This window comes from Syngnathoides biaculeatus, chromosome 2, assembly GCF_019802595.1.
Source record: "Syngnathoides biaculeatus isolate LvHL_M chromosome 2, ASM1980259v1, whole genome shotgun sequence".
NCBI lineage: Eukaryota > Metazoa > Chordata > Actinopteri > Syngnathiformes > Syngnathidae > Syngnathoides > Syngnathoides biaculeatus.
The window spans coordinates 16042293-16060089 of NC_084641.1; the positions used below are offsets into that span (position 1 = coordinate 16042293).

The 17797-nt window shown below is 41.7% G+C and overlaps 1 protein-coding gene and 1 long non-coding RNA gene across 11 annotated transcripts in view; one reads left to right on the plus strand and one right to left on the minus strand.

Annotated features, from left to right (window-relative positions):
* Nucleotides 1-17797, plus strand: part of dmd (dystrophin) — a 163669-nt gene that overhangs the window by 12792 nt on the left and 133080 nt on the right. For 7 of the 10 annotated variants that reach the window (XM_061836810.1, XM_061836784.1, XM_061836794.1 and 4 more), the window contains exons 1-2: nt 12689-12727; nt 13149-13241. The gene's annotated coding sequence lies outside the window, so the exon portion shown is untranslated. Of the gene's footprint in view, nt 1-9757; nt 9820-12146; nt 12240-12646; nt 12728-13148; nt 13242-17797 lie in introns of those variants that run through there. The other 3 variants (XM_061836804.1, XM_061836826.1, XM_061836843.1) reach the window with 1 other exon arrangement.
* Nucleotides 8962-12222, minus strand: LOC133509643 (uncharacterized). Its single transcript, XR_009797409.1, has 5 exons — nt 12136-12222; nt 11920-12009; nt 10648-10738; nt 9888-9960; nt 8962-9750 (listed from the first exon to the last, which is right to left on the minus strand). It is a non-coding gene; the product is annotated as an uncharacterized LOC133509643 (long non-coding RNA).

Consider the following 17797-nt stretch of genomic DNA (forward strand, 5'->3'; position numbering starts at 1 on the left):
TGAAGCAGAACTGGTGGTGGCAGAATAGAAGATGATGAGGTTCTCGCTCGGAGTGAGCAGGTTGGATAGGATTAGAAATGAGCTCATTGGAGGGACAGCCAACGTTGGATGTTTTGGAGAAAAGGTTAGAGAGAGCAGCCTTCGATGGTTTGGACATGTCCAGAGGTGAGAGAGAGAGAGTATATTGGTTGAAGGGTGCTGAGGATGGAACTTTCAGGCAAAAGAGCGAGAGGAAGACCAAAGAAAAGGTTGATGGATGTTATGAGGGAAGACGTGAGGACAGTGGGTGTTAGAGAGGAGGATGCACGAGGTAGGCTAAAATTGAAAAAGATGACACGCTGTGTGTGGCAACCCCTAACGGGACAAGCCGAAAGGAAAAGAAGAAGAAGAGAAACAGTGGATGGGGTGAAACTCACCGTGGGTGCCTTACAAATTGGTGGCTCCATTAACGTGCTGTGAAGAGATGGGGGTGGGCCCCGCTATACAGTGGGACAAGAGAGGCCGTGGCCCTCTTTCAGCAAACTCCGTCTCTCCTCAAATCAAATCTTCCTTGTTGGCTTCACGCTGCGTGCTGGCACTCTGTGATCTTTTTTTCTGCCGTGACACTACAGCAATGGCCACATTATATTATATTACTCTAAGCATTTATTAATGTTGTATGCATTTCTTTGATGTTCTTGTTTGAGGTTTTGGAGGAGCATGGTCAGACGTCTGAAAGACAATGTCACATCATTTACGCTTGCATAGCATTATGATTTCTGACTTTGTCGGCAGTGAAAGGACGAGTCGTAGCACGCTAAGTACCACTCGCCGAGTTCGTGACATGATAAATAATGCTAATAAATAGTAAATTAGAATACAAAAATGCTGTCATGTCATGCCCCTTGAACATTTTTGGTTTGCTCCCTGAAGTATGCCCGCGTAGAAGATGGCCCTGGATGGGAGTCTTTTTGTTGAGCTCCACCCCTCCACAAATCCTCTCTGATCCCTCAAGCCAATTAGGGCTGACAGAAGTGAAAATCAGGAAGCAAATTGCTCTTTTGACTAATCTCTCCTGGGAATGGGTAACCACCAAGAAGGCAAAAGAAGTCTTGAAAGAATGCTTCCTCTGTGCCTGTTCAAAATTATTGTAGGTGTAATGGCTACTGTACACTTCTAGCCACCATTATGGAAACCTCTTTTTCTTTTTAATTAAATGTTTACAGTCTTTCTGAATTTGAGTTCCAAATCCATTTAAAGATGGGGAAAAAAATACAATAAATATAATACTCAATACCCCCCCCAAAAAAAAAAAAGTTTCACGAGTTTCAGAGGAAAAATAAAATTATGGCCCTTTAGAACAATAACATATCCTTAAATTAGACACGTCTATTTAGAGGTGGATACGGCCAACATGATGTCAATAAAGGCTGCTGTCTAAATGCTTAGCCAAGTGAAGCACTCACCTAAGTTAGCAAATGAATGACCTCCATAGTAGAGTCGGATTCTATCAAAAACAAGATTGATACAGTGACGGACATAAGTACTTAAAGCTCGGGTGTCATCCCTATAAACATTCTAAAATAGATATTGTAATGAAAAATACACATAACAGTATTCACTTCAATGTCTATACGGGAAAAAAAAAGTGAGCGGTGAGCGCGTCATCCATGCACAAAGTTGCACAATTGAGTGTCCCTCGACATCCAAGTGGTCGCCATATTAGTCGCGTCATCTGTCCTTGACGTCATCGTCACTTCCGCTGTTGAAAATGCGCAGTGCGTGCTACCGTGGAAGCCGAACAACAGAGATATTTGCATTTTTCCGACCCCCCTTTTGACACCGAAGTTCTTTTCGAAAATGACAAAACAACACAACCGAGTGAAGTTACCAGGGCAATATTACACTATTGTTTCGAGCCATATTCAGATGATATCCGATCACGGCCAAACTGCATCCCGTCTGATCCACTCCCGTCCATCGCGGCTCATCGCAGCCGGCCGGTGTGGCTTATGACAGAGCCGAGCAGTGCTGCTTTAATCACAGTCGAGCCGGGGCTCTTTATGCGCACACCCGACTGAGTAACGAATTCTCGGCTGGGTTCTTCAGAGCCGCCCCCGTCGCAAAGCCTGACGCGCAGCCTTCGCAGAAGCTGTGACCGCTGAACGCAGTGCCTCAGCCGGTGTGGCTGAGTTTCGGTGCCCGTGGTGGAATATAAGGAGGAGGTGGAGCCTAGCTATGTTACTTTAAGGTGTATGTTCAAAGTCGCTGCAGTACTTGATGAACACTATCGAGACATTGTTGGCTGGGCGACACGCACATCGACACATTTCATACGCGGATCTTTTGTTACGTTATGAGAGAGACCGATTACGTGGTCCGCCCAAACTATTATTTTTTTTTTTAGTAGCCGTATGCTCACATCAACACATTTCATACGCACATCTTTTGCTACGTTATGAGAGAGACCGATTACGTGGTCCGCCCAAAACTTTTTTTTTTTTTTGAGCTGTATACACATCACCTGTTATTTGGAACCCACAAAGCTCTCGTCCTCTGCACCAGTGCAATCTATTTTTCACAAAGAACAGGGTCTCTTTCAAACTTATGAAGGGTAATTCCATTCTCCCGAGTGTTCAAGCAATGTCCAGCAATGCAATGAGCCGGCATTTTGGCTAACACGAAGGAACAACGAGCTACCTAGGTAAAACTAATGGAAACAAACGTGTCCACTAGGGGGCGCCTCTGTCCTGTACGTCACTGCCTGCTTCTTCTCGAAAACAAATCCCTCAAGAGGATTTTCATGGCGGGAGTTACAAAAAGCTGTATACGTCAAAATCATGTTTTGTGGTGAAAAAACACATGGGACCATATTGGCTGTGGGTTTTTCATTAATAATATACCAAAAATCATCCGTTTGACGACACTTGAGCTTTAAGTACTTTAGTTTTCCACTAAACCTACTTCTTGACCTGAACCTTTCTATTTTTTTTTCTTTTTTCTAGTTTCTCTATAGAGACGGCGTCTGGCTGGTGTCATTACATGCAAAGACTTTTCTGCAAAGTATTACATAAATACCAGTTGGTGTGTTCAATACGTTCTCTCGCGTAACTTCACATGATTACATAAAACTTAATTTCCGACATTATTTGCGGTACTTTCTTTGTATTTTTGGATGACTTGAGGTGTTCTCAACATTTGGTGAAATTTTCATGTCAATTGCACTCTTGGAAATACATCATATTATATATTATTATATTTGAGAAAAATTGTGACGTGTTAAGTTTATTTCACCCGCTCTGTTTGTGTGTTTGTGTGTGTATCCATCCATCCATCCATTTTCTTTGGCGCTTATCCTCACAAGATTTATAAAGATTTATTTTTCTTCTGTCTTTGTGTTTTTTCCAAAGCATTGTTCCTTGTTTATTTTTATCTGATGGCGGTACGATTAATCCTTATTTGAAGCATGTTCCAACAATATTAGACTAACAGGAATACAGAGGAAATACGCAGTGCTCTCGTTGCATGATAAAACACATTTGATAGCCAGCGAAATTAGATACGAGAATTTCATCTAATTGAAGTGCTGGAACGTCCATTACAACTGCAGCAAGACAAATATTTGAGCTGGACAAAGCCATCTTGGTCTGATTGAATTCTGACAGTAGACCAAATATAATGAGGAAGCTTACTGCATTACTTCTAGTCTTGTATTCATCATGGTCTAAATATTTTGTATCATAACTGGCCACCTTTTTTCTTTTAAGAGACACAAGACAGAGATTCTACACTGACAGTATACTGTTCTACGCAAAGTTTGCATTCATTTTCGAATGGTTACATTAACATCAAATGAGAACATATTTCTCCTTTACCAGGTCACCTTCATTTCTGTATAAATGCAACAATTTTAAAACAATTTGACCGGAAACAAGAGCTCAATTCCAGGCTTCTCTTTGAAAAAGCACAGAGAGAGGAAGACCGGTTTTCTTCCTCAGGAGGTAATTAAAGGAAAGTCTGATTTTATGAAGACGTAAACTGCTGAGAGAAAGTGTTTGGAGGATATTGCATTTGGGGAGGCGGACAATATATGGCTGGAAATGGACCTTTAAGTTGTAAACACTTCAAACTAATTTGTTTTAGCCACATCTAGAAAATGTGGTTTGGGATCAATTTACATGAAGACCGATCAGTGAAGCAGACATACAAATGATGTTCCACTGATCCTCCCTCACAAGCTTTGACTCAAAAGTCTTGGAATCTTAAAGACGAGGCTGATCATGATAAATACAGCGTGTCCTTTTTGTAACCATGTAAATATAAAGAAAAATACTGGTTACTGTACTTACTATAGTGTTTTGTGTTGGATGTGTGCATTTAAGAGATGTGCGGAAACTGATTTTGGTTAATCTGGGTCTGGGAGCGAGTTGGCGACCTACAGCAGCTCCTTGCGAGTTTTCTCATTTTGTGTGTGTTTGTCCTGGTCAATAAACAACTGAAAGTCCATCGGTGACTGCAGAAACTCCTTGCCCACGTGCGATAGCATTACGACATCGTAACTGCTCCACCCCCCACCCCACCTCACTTGATTGCTGGCATATCTGATGATATACTTATACCTCTAATTTTGGCTTGCAAAAGCAAGGATAAAACGGACCCAGCAATGGCCAACTACAGTAGCCTTGCTTTTTTTTTTTTTTTTTTCTGTTTGCCAAAGAGTAGCATTTTCAAGATGGTGAAAAGCTTCTATTCTTATTGACTAAAATGTATATAAAAGGTGTTGAGCTACTTAAATGAATATTTTTGAACAAGTTTTGTAGGACTTTTTAAATCGACAACATATAATTCTTGTTTATATGCCTGATTGCTGAACGGATTGTCGGCACCACGCTACCCACTATCGAGGCCTTGTACACAACGCAAATTAGGTCCAGAGCAGGCAGGATCCTTTCGGAGGCTCCACATCCCGGCCACCAGCTCAATGTTTTGTCCTTTAATCAAATCATATCACAAACTTACTTAGGTTGCTATACAACACAGTGTATCTTTGAAATAATTCATAAAAAAAATCTTCTTTCAAGGCCAAATATATTCATGTTGTTGCTTTAAAATGTGTTCCACCCGTGCTCCCGTTTCCTCTTCACCTTTCCGCCTCTCTTCCCCTCCATCACTTCCACCCCTGGCCCATCTCTCGCTAACAATCCCATCTGATTGGATTTTGGTCTTATGATTTCATCCGTGGCTTATGGCCGTGACCGTTGCCAGGCAACTGATGCCCAATCCGTGACAAACACGACAGTTGCAGTGGTGCCACGCGGACCAAAGAGACGGATCTCTTGTTTGCCCTCACGGGACTTCTGCTTACAATTTGCTGAGCTCCATTTGGGCAGTGGCAGGCCGTGCTTCAGATCTTTCAGCTTCCAGCCACTATATTATAAAATCAATGATAAATATTTGCATTTGTGTATGTGTGTATGGCTCTAATTTTTTTCTTTTTTTTTCCTGCAAAAACCGAGAAGTAAATGGAGATTTCTTCAAAGTACTCATTTTTTGGAATTCCTGATTTGGTGCATTTTATCAGATGGAAGACCAAACTATGTGAAAATTAACAAATGAATACTTTAAATTCATTAAATTGTGGGTCCTGAATCTATAATCTATGAAAGTTTAACTTTTTTGAATGGAAATAAGGTTTTCCATGGTATTCTCTCTCTCTCTCTCTCTCTCTCTTCTCTCTCTCTCTCTCTCTCTCTCTCTCTCTCTCTCTCTCTCTCTCGCTCATATATACACACACACACAGACACACACAAAGTTGTGCGCAGCGTGACAGCCTTCTCCAATCATGCTCAGGTTAATTGCATTCTCATCTCATCAATCATCACACTGCTAATGATCATTTTGGCTGTCACTGTCCCCAAAGCAGCATTCATCAAACTATAGTAGTCCTGTTGTGAATATTTTCTCTTATATCATAGTCATTGAAAGACTAAAACTTTTTTAGTGTACTAAAAAAAAACCCAACAACTTAGCTGCAGTTGCATTACACAAGTCATATTTTTTACTACTTATCCTGTTCGGCGTCACAGGGCACTGGAGCCTGTCCGAGTTGACTTGGGGTGCAAACCTTTCTTGTCCTATAATTGGTCCCCCACTCAATGACAGGATCCATGCAGATAGCGGTTACCATACTCGCTCATATATTGACCATGAGTGAGTGAGAACTAGTGTCCCATTTGCACTTATCAAAACCAAGCAGTGGTCTTAAAATGGTAACAGAAAAAACACATTATCCAACAGAATTTCACTTGTTCTCAGATTCTTTTGGGGAACACCCGGCTGATCTGTGGTATTCCCCCCCCCCCCACACACACACACACACAATCCCCTGCTGATTTGTGCGTCTTTTTTTTTTTTAATTCATGGTGATTATTAGAGCAGCAATTATTCACAGATTATTGTTCTTTGTGCATAATAAGGATACAGGGACCTTAATACAGTGCACATTAGTACAGTAAATCCAATGGAGTAAGAAACACACCAATTTACATTTTGGTTGACCAAAAACTCCTACTTCTTCACAGCAACTGGAATAAAATACTTCTACTACTGCCCACACAAAAAATACTTTGAAGCAATGTTTTTATTGTCAGACATTGTTCTGATTTGAAAAAGTTTCCAAACTGTGGTAATCAAACACTGTTTTATTATTTTCAAATCATGACCAACTAATCCCATTACCGGTCGTCAGCCTCATTTTTAGAATGTTTCCACTCGGTTATATAAATCTTCCAAACTTGCAAACATGAAAGATCTTTTCAAGTTTTTGCATAGTGTACCACAATACCTGTGATGGGATGTGAGGGTGGTGATGGGGTGTGGGTTGCTGTGGGGTCCCAGAGACTTAAATGCACACTACATTTTGGCCTGCGATTTACCATGGATGACAGTTACATTTCCTCTCCCCTCACATTCTGAGAGGGTCCCTCACATTTATCAAGTTCTGTCAAACTTTTCTACAAATGAAAGATGGACACCAGGCAGTTTTGGACCACGTTTCTTCGCCTGGCTGAGTTGAATGAAGCTTCCCTGCTTGGCCTGGCCTGGCCCAGAGTCAGACTTGACTTAATAAACCAAAAATAAAATCCATTGAACGTGCATATGGAAGTTTTTTTTTTTTTTAAGTCCTTTTCACCTAGGCCATTACTAGAGATGAGACAATACTGATTCAGACTGTCATTTTGCTGGATATTTCAGTTTTTCAATTTATTATCCATGAAGTGAAAAAAACAAGTATTTCAACACCCTGCTATATTGCAAGTTCTCCCATTTAGAAATCATGGAGGGGTCTGAAATTTTTTATCGTAGGTGCATGTCCAATGTGAGAGAGAGAACTAAAAAGAAAAACCCAGAAATCACAATGTATGCTTTTTTTAACAATTTGTGTGATACACCTGCAAATAAGTATTTGAACACCTGAGAAAACCAATGTTGATATTTGGTACAGTAGCCTTTGTTTGCAATTACAGAGGTCAAATGTTCCCTGTAGTTGTTCACCCGCTTTGCACACACTGCAGGAGAGATTTTGGCCCACTCCTCCACACAGAGCTTCTCTAGATCAGACAGGTTTCTGGGCTGTCGCTGAGAAACACGGAGCTTCAGCTCCCTCCAAAGATTTTCTATTGGGTTTAGGTCTGGAGCCTGGCTAGGCCACGCCAGAACCTTGATATGCTTCTTACGGAGCCACCCCTTGGTTTTCCTGGCTGTGTGCTTTAGGTCATTGCCATGTTGAAAGAATACATGGAGGTGGACTTTTAAAGGCGGACTAAAAGGTCTTTGAGGATCAGAATTCTAGCTGATAGACAGGTGTTCAAATACTTATTTTCAGCTGTATCACACAAATAAATCATTAAAAATATCATCATTGTGATTTCTTGATTTTTCTTTTTAGATTATCTCTCACCGTGAACATGCACCTACCATGGAAATTTCACACCCCTCCATGATTTCTAAGTGGGATAACTTACAATATAGCAGGGTATTCAAATACTTATTTTCTTCACTGAATCTAGTGAATTGCATCTTCTGAAGAATCATTTTTTTCGCCTCCGCTGGCTGTCCTTCAAAACATAATAATGTTGAAGAATGTTAAATAATCATTACATACAAGGGGCTCCATACATCAGACTGAAGCGACAGTTTCTGTTAACGCAGTGCTGAATTCCAGCCTCGGGGGTGACAGAACTTATGTATTATCCCTTAAAACTGCCCTCAGGATTTAAAAAAAAAAAAAAATCTGAAAATAACTTGTCGAAATTTTCATAGAACTGTCAATATGATCTGACAGTAGTACATGAGTAAAATAATCTGTGAGGGGAAAAAAAAAAATAATCTCTCTCTGGCTCTATCTTGTGCCTTCAATTTGATTTGCAAGAAACCATTGTGCCAGGGGGGAAATCAATCAATGAAAAGGACAGAAGGCTTGACAGAAGAAGTGTCAATCATTTGCCATGCCGCTGTGAGCGTATTCTTAGTAGAACAGTGCCGTGGCCTTGAGCTAACCAGATCCCTTTGGCTTCAGGGTCTTTTTTGTAAATATGGCAGAATATCCACGATACAAAAGGTTTAATTAGTAAAGTGTGGTGACATTCAAATCTTTCAAAGCAGTCTTAACATTACGAATTCTCCCTTTAATTTCTGACAGCTTTCTAGTCCTCTCATTTCTCACACCCATTTTTTTTTTTATGTGTGTAAACGACACAGATACTTTGTAAACAAACCATCCATGCATTCCCAACTCCATTTATCCTGTTCAGGATCAGAGGGCATTGGAGCCTATCCCATCTGACTGGTCGCTTTCAGTCATTGGGTCACGGGATGACAGGGAGATGGTGGTCACTAAACGCCATCCCACCCAACCCCTTCCTCTCCTCCTTTGGGTCCCCTAACACCCCGCCTTACTCTCTCCCCTCTCCTGGCGCCCTTGCCAATCACAGCTTGTAGCAGGCAATTGACATGTGTTCACTTTTGGAGATCTTTTTGGGTGGTGGGTAGCTTCTGCAGTGGGCCCTTTTGATGCGTGGGGTCCCCATCCTCTCCAGGGGTGGCAGCATCTCTGGGTGGATGGGGTTTTGGGGGAGGCTACCCAATGGGTGCTCGTGGTCCTGTCGCCTGGTCCTTCATTTTGGGACTCATCCGGATGCCTCGGTTACGGTGGGGGACTCCCCTGGCTCCTGAGGAGTGGGTGGCAACTCCCTGGGTGGGTCTCCCATGGGATGGCCTCACTGGTTTGGACCCACCTTGTGCTGCAACAGCAACTCTGTACATCAACTGAGTAACATCCATGTGTCAATAATAAGTTCCGTAGACACGCTGTCAGCTTTAATGGCTTGTGCTGGGATCACTAATAGTAACACAATTTGTATTATCAATTCACAAGTTTTAATAGGTGTTTAGGCACTTTAAAAGCATACCACCGCACCACTCATCAGTAATGCTGCTTTGTTCATTTCCCGTCCTTCCCCCTGTCTGTTCTGCGAACTGGTATCTCCAGTTTCAGAAAATGGAAGTGTGTGTGTGTGTGTGTGTGTGTGTGTGTGTGTGTGTGTGTGTGTGTGTGAGAGTGTGTGTGTGTGAGAGTGTGTGTGTGTGTGTGAGAGTGAGTAAGTAAGTAAGTAAGTAATTAGTTCCAAACTCTCTCACCACCGTGACGAGGTTGCAACATTTTGGATTCAAAATCTGATTCTGATTGTGTCCTGTATTTTGTTCTTCTCTCTGGTAGATGAAAGAGAAGATGTACAGAAGAAGACTTTCACAAAATGGGTCAACTCACAGTTATCTAAGGTAAGATAGACTCCAACTTCATGCCTTTATCACCGATAAACTTAAGATCCATCCATCCATTTTCTTACCCACTTATCCTCACGAGGGTCATGTGAGTGCTGTCCCGGCCGTCATCAAGCAAGAGGCGGGGTCGACCTTGAACTGGTTGCCAGCCAATCGCAGGGCACATGGAGACAGACAACAGTCGCAGTCATGATCACACTTACGGGGCAATTTAGAGTGTCCAATGCAACGATGTTTTTGAAACATGTGAGGAAAACAGAGTGCCTGGAGAAAACCCACACAGGAACAGGGAGAACATGTAAATTCCATACACACAGGGCCAGGATTTGAACCCCGGGTCCGCAGAACTGTGAGTCACCATGTCGTCATAGACTTAATAATGAAATGCAAAATAAAAATAATCATCGCAAGTCAGTTCCACTCCAAGAATACCTGTCCTGTTTGGAACCAAGAGCAATTATGTATCATTTTAATCACAGAGGAGTGGAAGGTTAACTACCAAGCCTATGAATACCTATGAAGGAATGTTTTTTTTTTTTTTTTGTGGCCGTTGGCCACAGAAGTCGCTCAACCTGCAACGATTTAGTCAATAACTTGAATAATTCCGTTGCAATAAAAGTAACAGGGATCATTTTACCACACAAACTAATGTTCCTGCTGTTGCGGATGGACAATGATGGCAGTGAGCCAGAAGGAAGTAAAAGACAAAGAATGTCCTAGGTTTGGGATCATTTCAACTTAATAAGGAAGATAAAGTACAACAGCCCATCTCCAATCTCAAAAACAATGTGAGAAATCGATGTTAGCTAATTGTACACCACCTACCTCGACTAATTGTAATGAATCATTATACCGCTGAAAAGAGTCAAGGATCGACACAGCCGCCGTTCCATTTTCAATCGTTTCATTGGGTACACTGTCACAAAAGAAACAAGTATTAAACACATTCATACATGAGTGGCCACAACTCAAGCAAAGTCACTCATCAGGCAAACAGGTTAGCCAGTTAAAAGCCAGTCAAGTCTACATTTTTCGCAAATGACCCCGAGTGGTCAAAAATAATACCTGAATCTCCGTGCACGTGATGTTGTGAAGCAATGCCGAACCGAGTTTTATCCAATTGATTCATCGATTAGATAATTGGTAGAATACTTGAGTGTGAAATTATTTGATTGCTGCTGCTAGTGCAGCTTTCCTAGAATGGCACACTTCCTGCGCCGTGGTCAGAACATGTCGCTGCGTACTCATTCCAATTGTCTAAAGTGTAGGAAATCCCAGGAGACCTTTCTCATCAGATTCCCACAGGATACCTCTGCTCACTTATGCAGAGCATGGATACAAGCGCATGGAAGAGTTGTAGTAAGGAAATGTGCGGAATTGGATCAGCTGAATCATTGTCTGTTTGTTTTGTCAAGCGGGACGCAAAAAGACTAGATGACAGTCACTGAGCAATGTGATCCAGCAGCACAGTAGTAAAGCACGTGGGTTTGAATCTCTGCTCTGTGTGGGTATTCTCCAGGTACTACTGTTTCCTCCCACAGTACAGAAATATGCCCGTTTGATTCATCAGAGGATTTTAATTGCTCACAAAGTAGATTTGAAGGGTAGACGTTTGCTTGAGTAGGCAGAGATCCCGGATATTATGGTGGCGTGAGAACAACTTGAGGGTCCTGCTTGAATCATTGACGAGGCAAATATCAGATAATAGATGCACCCCCCGGCATTGCAACGCCAGAGTTTGCTAGCACTTGTTTACAAACAACTCACAGCAACTGAGGACCATCATCTGGACCCGTCCATGAAAATGATGACGATTGTAGAGTACTAAGGTTCGACTTTCCTCCAGACAAAATAAAATTAATCATCCAATTTTCCTCATACAAAGCCAACATTAACTACAAAATTTGGAGCTATTTCTTTCTCTTTTGTCCCCCATTCTTATAAACCAGAGTGGACGGGCTCACCATGGCAACGGCCGTGTGCTTTTTATTAATTCGTTTAACTTTATTGATCCCGGCAGGAGGTCACTGATGGTTCACTTGTCGAATCTCCTTGCAGGCAGAACGTGTCCAATTCCTACTCAGTGAGTGTGACTACCTCTGTATATTCACTGTGATGGAGTTGTGACCAGGTCAAGGTGGAGTCTGCATTCAAGTCAGCTCAGCTGCAGCTCTAGCTCCTCATGACCTAGCGTTGGAAAGAAATGAATAGATTAGACCTTGCCATGGCGTTTTTTTTTTTCTTCTTTTTTTCCCACCTATGTTCACAGTTGAAATAACCATAAACCGGTTTGAAATGTGTCTTTGATTCCACCTGTTTTCCAGACAGGGAAACCGCCTGTGGAGGATCTCTTCTCAGACCTGTGTGATGGGCGGCGCTTGTTGGAGCTGTTGCAGGGTCTAGTCGGAAATGAGCAGGTGCAATCTCACATATTTCAAATATCATAGGCGTCTAACTCAAGGCCCAGGGGCCAAATCTGGCTCACCGCATCGTATCTTGCGGGCAGACAAAAGCCAATCGTTTTTCTTAACCCCCATCATTCTTGCTAAAATTTCAATTTATCATTTGTTACAAATAATAAGACTGAGATATTGCAAGCATTTGTTTGTTATAAAAATCTTTTTTCACTGCAACTTGAACAAAAGTTCAACAAACTGTTTTTGTGTCCATACAGTATTTTATAATAAGGAAATTAAACATTAATACCGCATGTTTTCACAGTCAAACCAGCCCTCTTAGGGAACCATAACTACAATGTAGCCTGTGACTGAGAGGAGTTTGACACATATCTCAGCAAGATGTGTGTGTTTGTGTGTTTTTGAAGGTGAGGTTGGAAAAGGGCACCTCACGCGTTCACTCGCTCAACAATGTCAACCGAGCTCTGCAAATCTTGCAAAAGAACAATGTAAGTATCCAAAGAATTTTACCTCCCTCCCTCTCTCTATTTTACTGCAGAACTATGGATTATTAAATAGGATTGTGGAATGAAACCATTAGATTTTGGTATTGAATTTAGTGACAAAATATAAGTATTCACTGTACACTGTATAACTGGCCCATGGGGTAGTGGTTTACATGTATGCCTCACATTCGAGAGCTCCGGTGATCAAATCTTGGCTCAGGCTCAGTCATGTCAGTCCTGTGGTGTTTGCTCGTTCTCCCCATCCTTTTGTAGGGTTTCCCCACAAAACCAGCTTTCTCCCACATCCCAAAAACTTCCACTTTAGGTTAATTGGAGACTCTAAATTTAACTGAGGTGTAAGTATGATTTATTTTTTTTTTCTTCCTGTAAATCTTTCTCAAGTCATCATTTCCTCTTCTCCTAGGTTGAGCTGGTGAATATCGGTGCGACGGACATCGTTGATGGCAATCACAAACTTATTCTTGGCCTCATCTGGAGCATCATTCTCCACTGGCAGGTGTGTGTGTGTGTGTGTGTGTGGGGGTGTCGGGCTGGCGAGTTACAGTATGTGCGTGTTTGAAATTTTTTCATGCTTCGGTTATAACTGAAAATGTATTTATTCATTGATTTAATCCTTATACCTTATACTGCATTGATAGTGGAGTGGTACTTCGACTTTAGAGTTATATTCGGAGTCTTCAATTGTGCATGCACGTTTTGGGGATGTGGGAGGAAACCGGAGTACACGGAGAAAACCCACAAAAGCACAAGGAGGACATGCCAACTCCACACAGGGATGGCCCAATTAGAAGTCGCGTCCTCAGAACCGCGAGGCAGAGGTGGCACTATAATCTATGATAAATATATAAAGCATGATTAAAAAATCAATCAATCTGAAAGATGCACACCTCTGCATACACACGCACACTAGCAGTGTTGTATTCGTGTCTTGATGTGTGGCTTTAATAGGAGTGTGGCCAAATGACTGACAGGAGTTCCATGTTCCTTTTTCCATGTTCTCATTTTGTATTTGTGTATTTGACTGCTCGTTCCTGTTCAATAAATGCCTAAATGCATCAATAACTATCCCCCCCCTCATCAAGTACGTATCTGAAGGAAAAATTGTCTCGTAACACAAAGCAAAAATACAACCAGGTGACAGCTCAAAATTCATAATGCGGGGTACTCGCCAGTCAAGGTAGCACTGTACTTTTAGCAGCTGTTGAAACTTCTTTAGAGGTCTTTTTTTTTTCTCAGCTCTAGCTTTGTTTTGATGAGAGCGTGGATCACGAGGCCTCCAAAATTGTCAGGGCGTCCTCCATCTCGTAGCAAAATGCAAATCTGTTAAATCAAAACTCTAGTGAGTACAAGAACTGTTGCACTGCAGTAGACTCATTTGTCTTACAAATTGAGTACTGATAAATGTGAAGGGCTTTGAGTTTGATGTACAATTATGAGGCTTCTTGTGGCCCAACTACGTCAACTTCAAAACAGAGCAAATTTATTTGTATAGCGTGTTTCACACACAAAATAACTCAATATACATTACATCAGTGGTCCCCAACCTTTTTGTCACTGCGGACCGGTCAATGCTTGACAATTTTTACTGCGGACCGGGATGGGGGGTGGAGTTTAACGTAGATTGTTTGTATTGAATATCGTTTCTATTGAAAATCGAATATAATAAACATAATCATAAAGAATGTAATAATGAAATCAAATTTTAAAAATACATGTTGAAAAATAAAGAACAAGAACCAGCAATTGTGTATTTCTTTCTCTTTTATCTATGTATACCTACACAACAGTTCATTTTTTTTAAATTATTAAAAACATGAATGGTTTTTTTCAACACCTGAAATAATTTGATTTGAACCATCTCCTCTCTCCTCCCCTCTGCCTCATTTCACTCTGTTGGCGACCACAATGCTCTGACTGGTCGCTAAAACAACGTTTAAACATGCCTTCAAAATAAGAAAGATACGCCACGAAAATGAATTGAAAGTGTATGAAAATTTGAATTCACCATAACGCTAACACCTGAGCTTGTTTCTCTGCAACGAGATTGTCCCATCTGCAGGTAATGGGAGACAGTGACACCCGAAATATGTCACTTATGCTCAGTTTATGCCGTTGTTTTGTTTTAGTTGCTGTCACTGCAGAAAATCCCGCTTCACACAGGTAGGATGTCGGAAAGGGTAACAGCTTTGTTGGCGATCTCCGGGTATTCTGCCATGACTTTAATCCAGAACATCAGCAGAGTTGTTGTCTCAAAAATCTTTTTCAACCCAGCGTCAGTTGCGATCTCCAGCAGTTGATCTTCTTGATGCACAGACATGCTGGATTCACCTGGTTTGTTGATAAATGGGTTGAGGATCCATCCCCTGGCAGTTTGTGGGTCCTTTTTAGTTGGGAAGTAGCGCTTGAACTGATGCAAAGACAGGTGATTGTGCATCAGCTGGGAGAATGAAGGCTCAGTCTCACACAAAATCCCCGCTAAGATTTGAAACGTCAAATATGCCTCTGTTCATGTGCCATCCCCACAAAGCCAGTTTAGCTTTAAATCCAGCTACCGTAATTCCCAGCCTACAGAGCGATCCTGGTTATAAGCCTCGGTACACAGAGAGAGCTGCGCCAACGCTAGCAGAGTGCTAGCGCGGCGCTAACGCCGCATCACTGCATAAACCGCAGGGTTGAAAGTGAGTGGAAAAAAGTCACGGCTTGTCGGCCTGGAATTACGGTTCTTGCCAACTTGGAGACCGTTGTCATTTTCCCCTGAAATGACAGATTGAACTCAACGAGCGGGCTGAACATATCGAGCAAGTAAATTCTCATTCCTTGTCACGGAAATGTGCTGCTAGTGGCGACTTCTTTCCTGAGAGAAATCTTTGCAGCGGCTCTCGTAATTCAAACACTCTTGCGAACGATTTCCCTCTGGATAACTTCTTATTTCCGTGTGAAAGAAGCCGTGTGTAGTCCGCGCCCATCTCCTCAAAAAGGCGCGAGTTAAGGCCGTGTGCTTTGATGTTGTTAATTTTCTTTTCTTAGAAATTGTTGGCTCTTTTTCTCTCTTCACTGAGCCTTTCCCTTTCGAAAAGAAAATTTCCAAATATGTGTTTTTTACGTATTTTGCAAGCTTGTGGGGGTAAATTTTAGCACTGAAATGACCGAAATGCAACCAAGAGAATCCCAGCCATTTTTCAAAATAAAAGTTAACTCAGACTTGGATAATGAATACAACGGAACTAATTGATTATTTCTTCGGCAGTTAATTGATTGATTGAATTGATCCAATTGATCCACGGACTGGTATCGGTCTGCGGCCCGGTGTTTGGGGACCACTGCATTACATGGCTAAAAGTGTTTAAAAATAAAGAAATAAAACATTTCAAGCTATGATTTATGATTGTTTTCAGTATCGATTTAACTGACTGTGTGTGTTTCTTTCGGCTTTTGGCACAATTTTTACGCCGGATGCCCTTCCTGACGCAACCCTTCTCAGGGAGTGGAGGCCCCAGTGGGACTATTTTTTTCTTAAATTGATTAGAGTTCGCAACATGCTAGAAAATGGGCAAAAATGTTGAACATTGTTTTCCAATGTACTTCAGCTGCTTGAAGTCTTATTTTCATTAAACACAAACAATAATGGAGAACAAGAAAATCAGAGAATATTTACTTTTGAGAAGCTCTAATTGATTAATCGATTTATAAGAGTAGTTTTCGATTATTTGATACTCAATTAGTCATCTACTAGTCAATTATTTATTGCACCCCTGCAACAAATTGAAGAGTATTATTTTGAAAACGAACAGACTGCTTCACAGTTGAGAGGATCTGGGTTTGAATCTCACCTCGAGCCTCGTATTTGCATATTCATGCCGTGCTTGTGTGGCTTCCTCCCACTATTCACCGACGCTGCCCGCGAGTGTGCATGGTTGTCCATTTGTGGTTGACTGGCAACCTTTCCAGGCTGAACCCACCCAAACTCAGCTAGTATGAACACTAGCTAACAATACTAATGAGGTGGAGGGGTATAGAAACTGGAGGCTGGATTTAAGGGTTACAGCACCACCTGTTGCTTCCACTGCGCTCGACTGCTGACAAATTCACTTTCCCGTGAGTGTGACGGTGTTAGTCAGAGTATGCACGACAACAGTCTTTGTCAAAGCGCCTCTCCAATTAAAGTGGAAATGCATACAGTGACCTACTCCCAAATTAGTACCCCCCCCTCTCCCCTATTTATTTATTTTTTTGTGCTTTCCTAGACCACAAGCAGTGGAGAATAGCTAACAAACTGTGCGGGCATCCAATTGTGTTTGAGTATGGCAGCGGTACCCTTGACTCCAAAGTTTTATTAATAGATTTTATTGGGGTGCTGTGGGTGGGCAGACAGCAGGCGTCAAGGGGGGGATAGTCGTAGGGGTTATAGCATCAAATTGTGTAATAGCGCTGGGTCCCCCCTCACCCCCCTCCCCGCACTCTTTCAATGTGAGTGCAAATGCACATTCACACTTGCTCTAGCAAATATATGCAGCAAAGATAGTTAACGCACCTCTGGCCAGTGAAAAATGTAACACCTCCTCCTGGGCACTGAACAAGTGACCCAAATCTGTCATTTGCAACAACCAACCACACAAAGACACACATACTGTACACTGTAGATACACACACGCTCTCTCTCTCTCTCTCTCTCTTTCTCTCACTCTCTCTCTCTCTCACTCTCTCACTCTCTCTCTCGCTCTCTACTAAAGTTTTTCTTTTACATTTTAAACAAATAATGACATACAAAAATGTAGACATAGTTTGCCAATAGCGCGATACTTTATATAAAGTCCTTGTAAAATGATATGAGAAAAACAAAAAATAAAGTAAAGTACAGCTCGCATCAACAAACATTTACTGAAACAGCCGAGCTAGATTATCACATGCACTATCTCAGGGCACAACCTCAGATTTCAAAAGATTTCCTTGTTCAATAGGAAAACCGTCTTTCGATCCAAGATAGTTCCAAGTACGGTTCCCAGACTGTGAAAGCTTGCTTCACTTTATTACATAAATCCTTTTACACTTGAG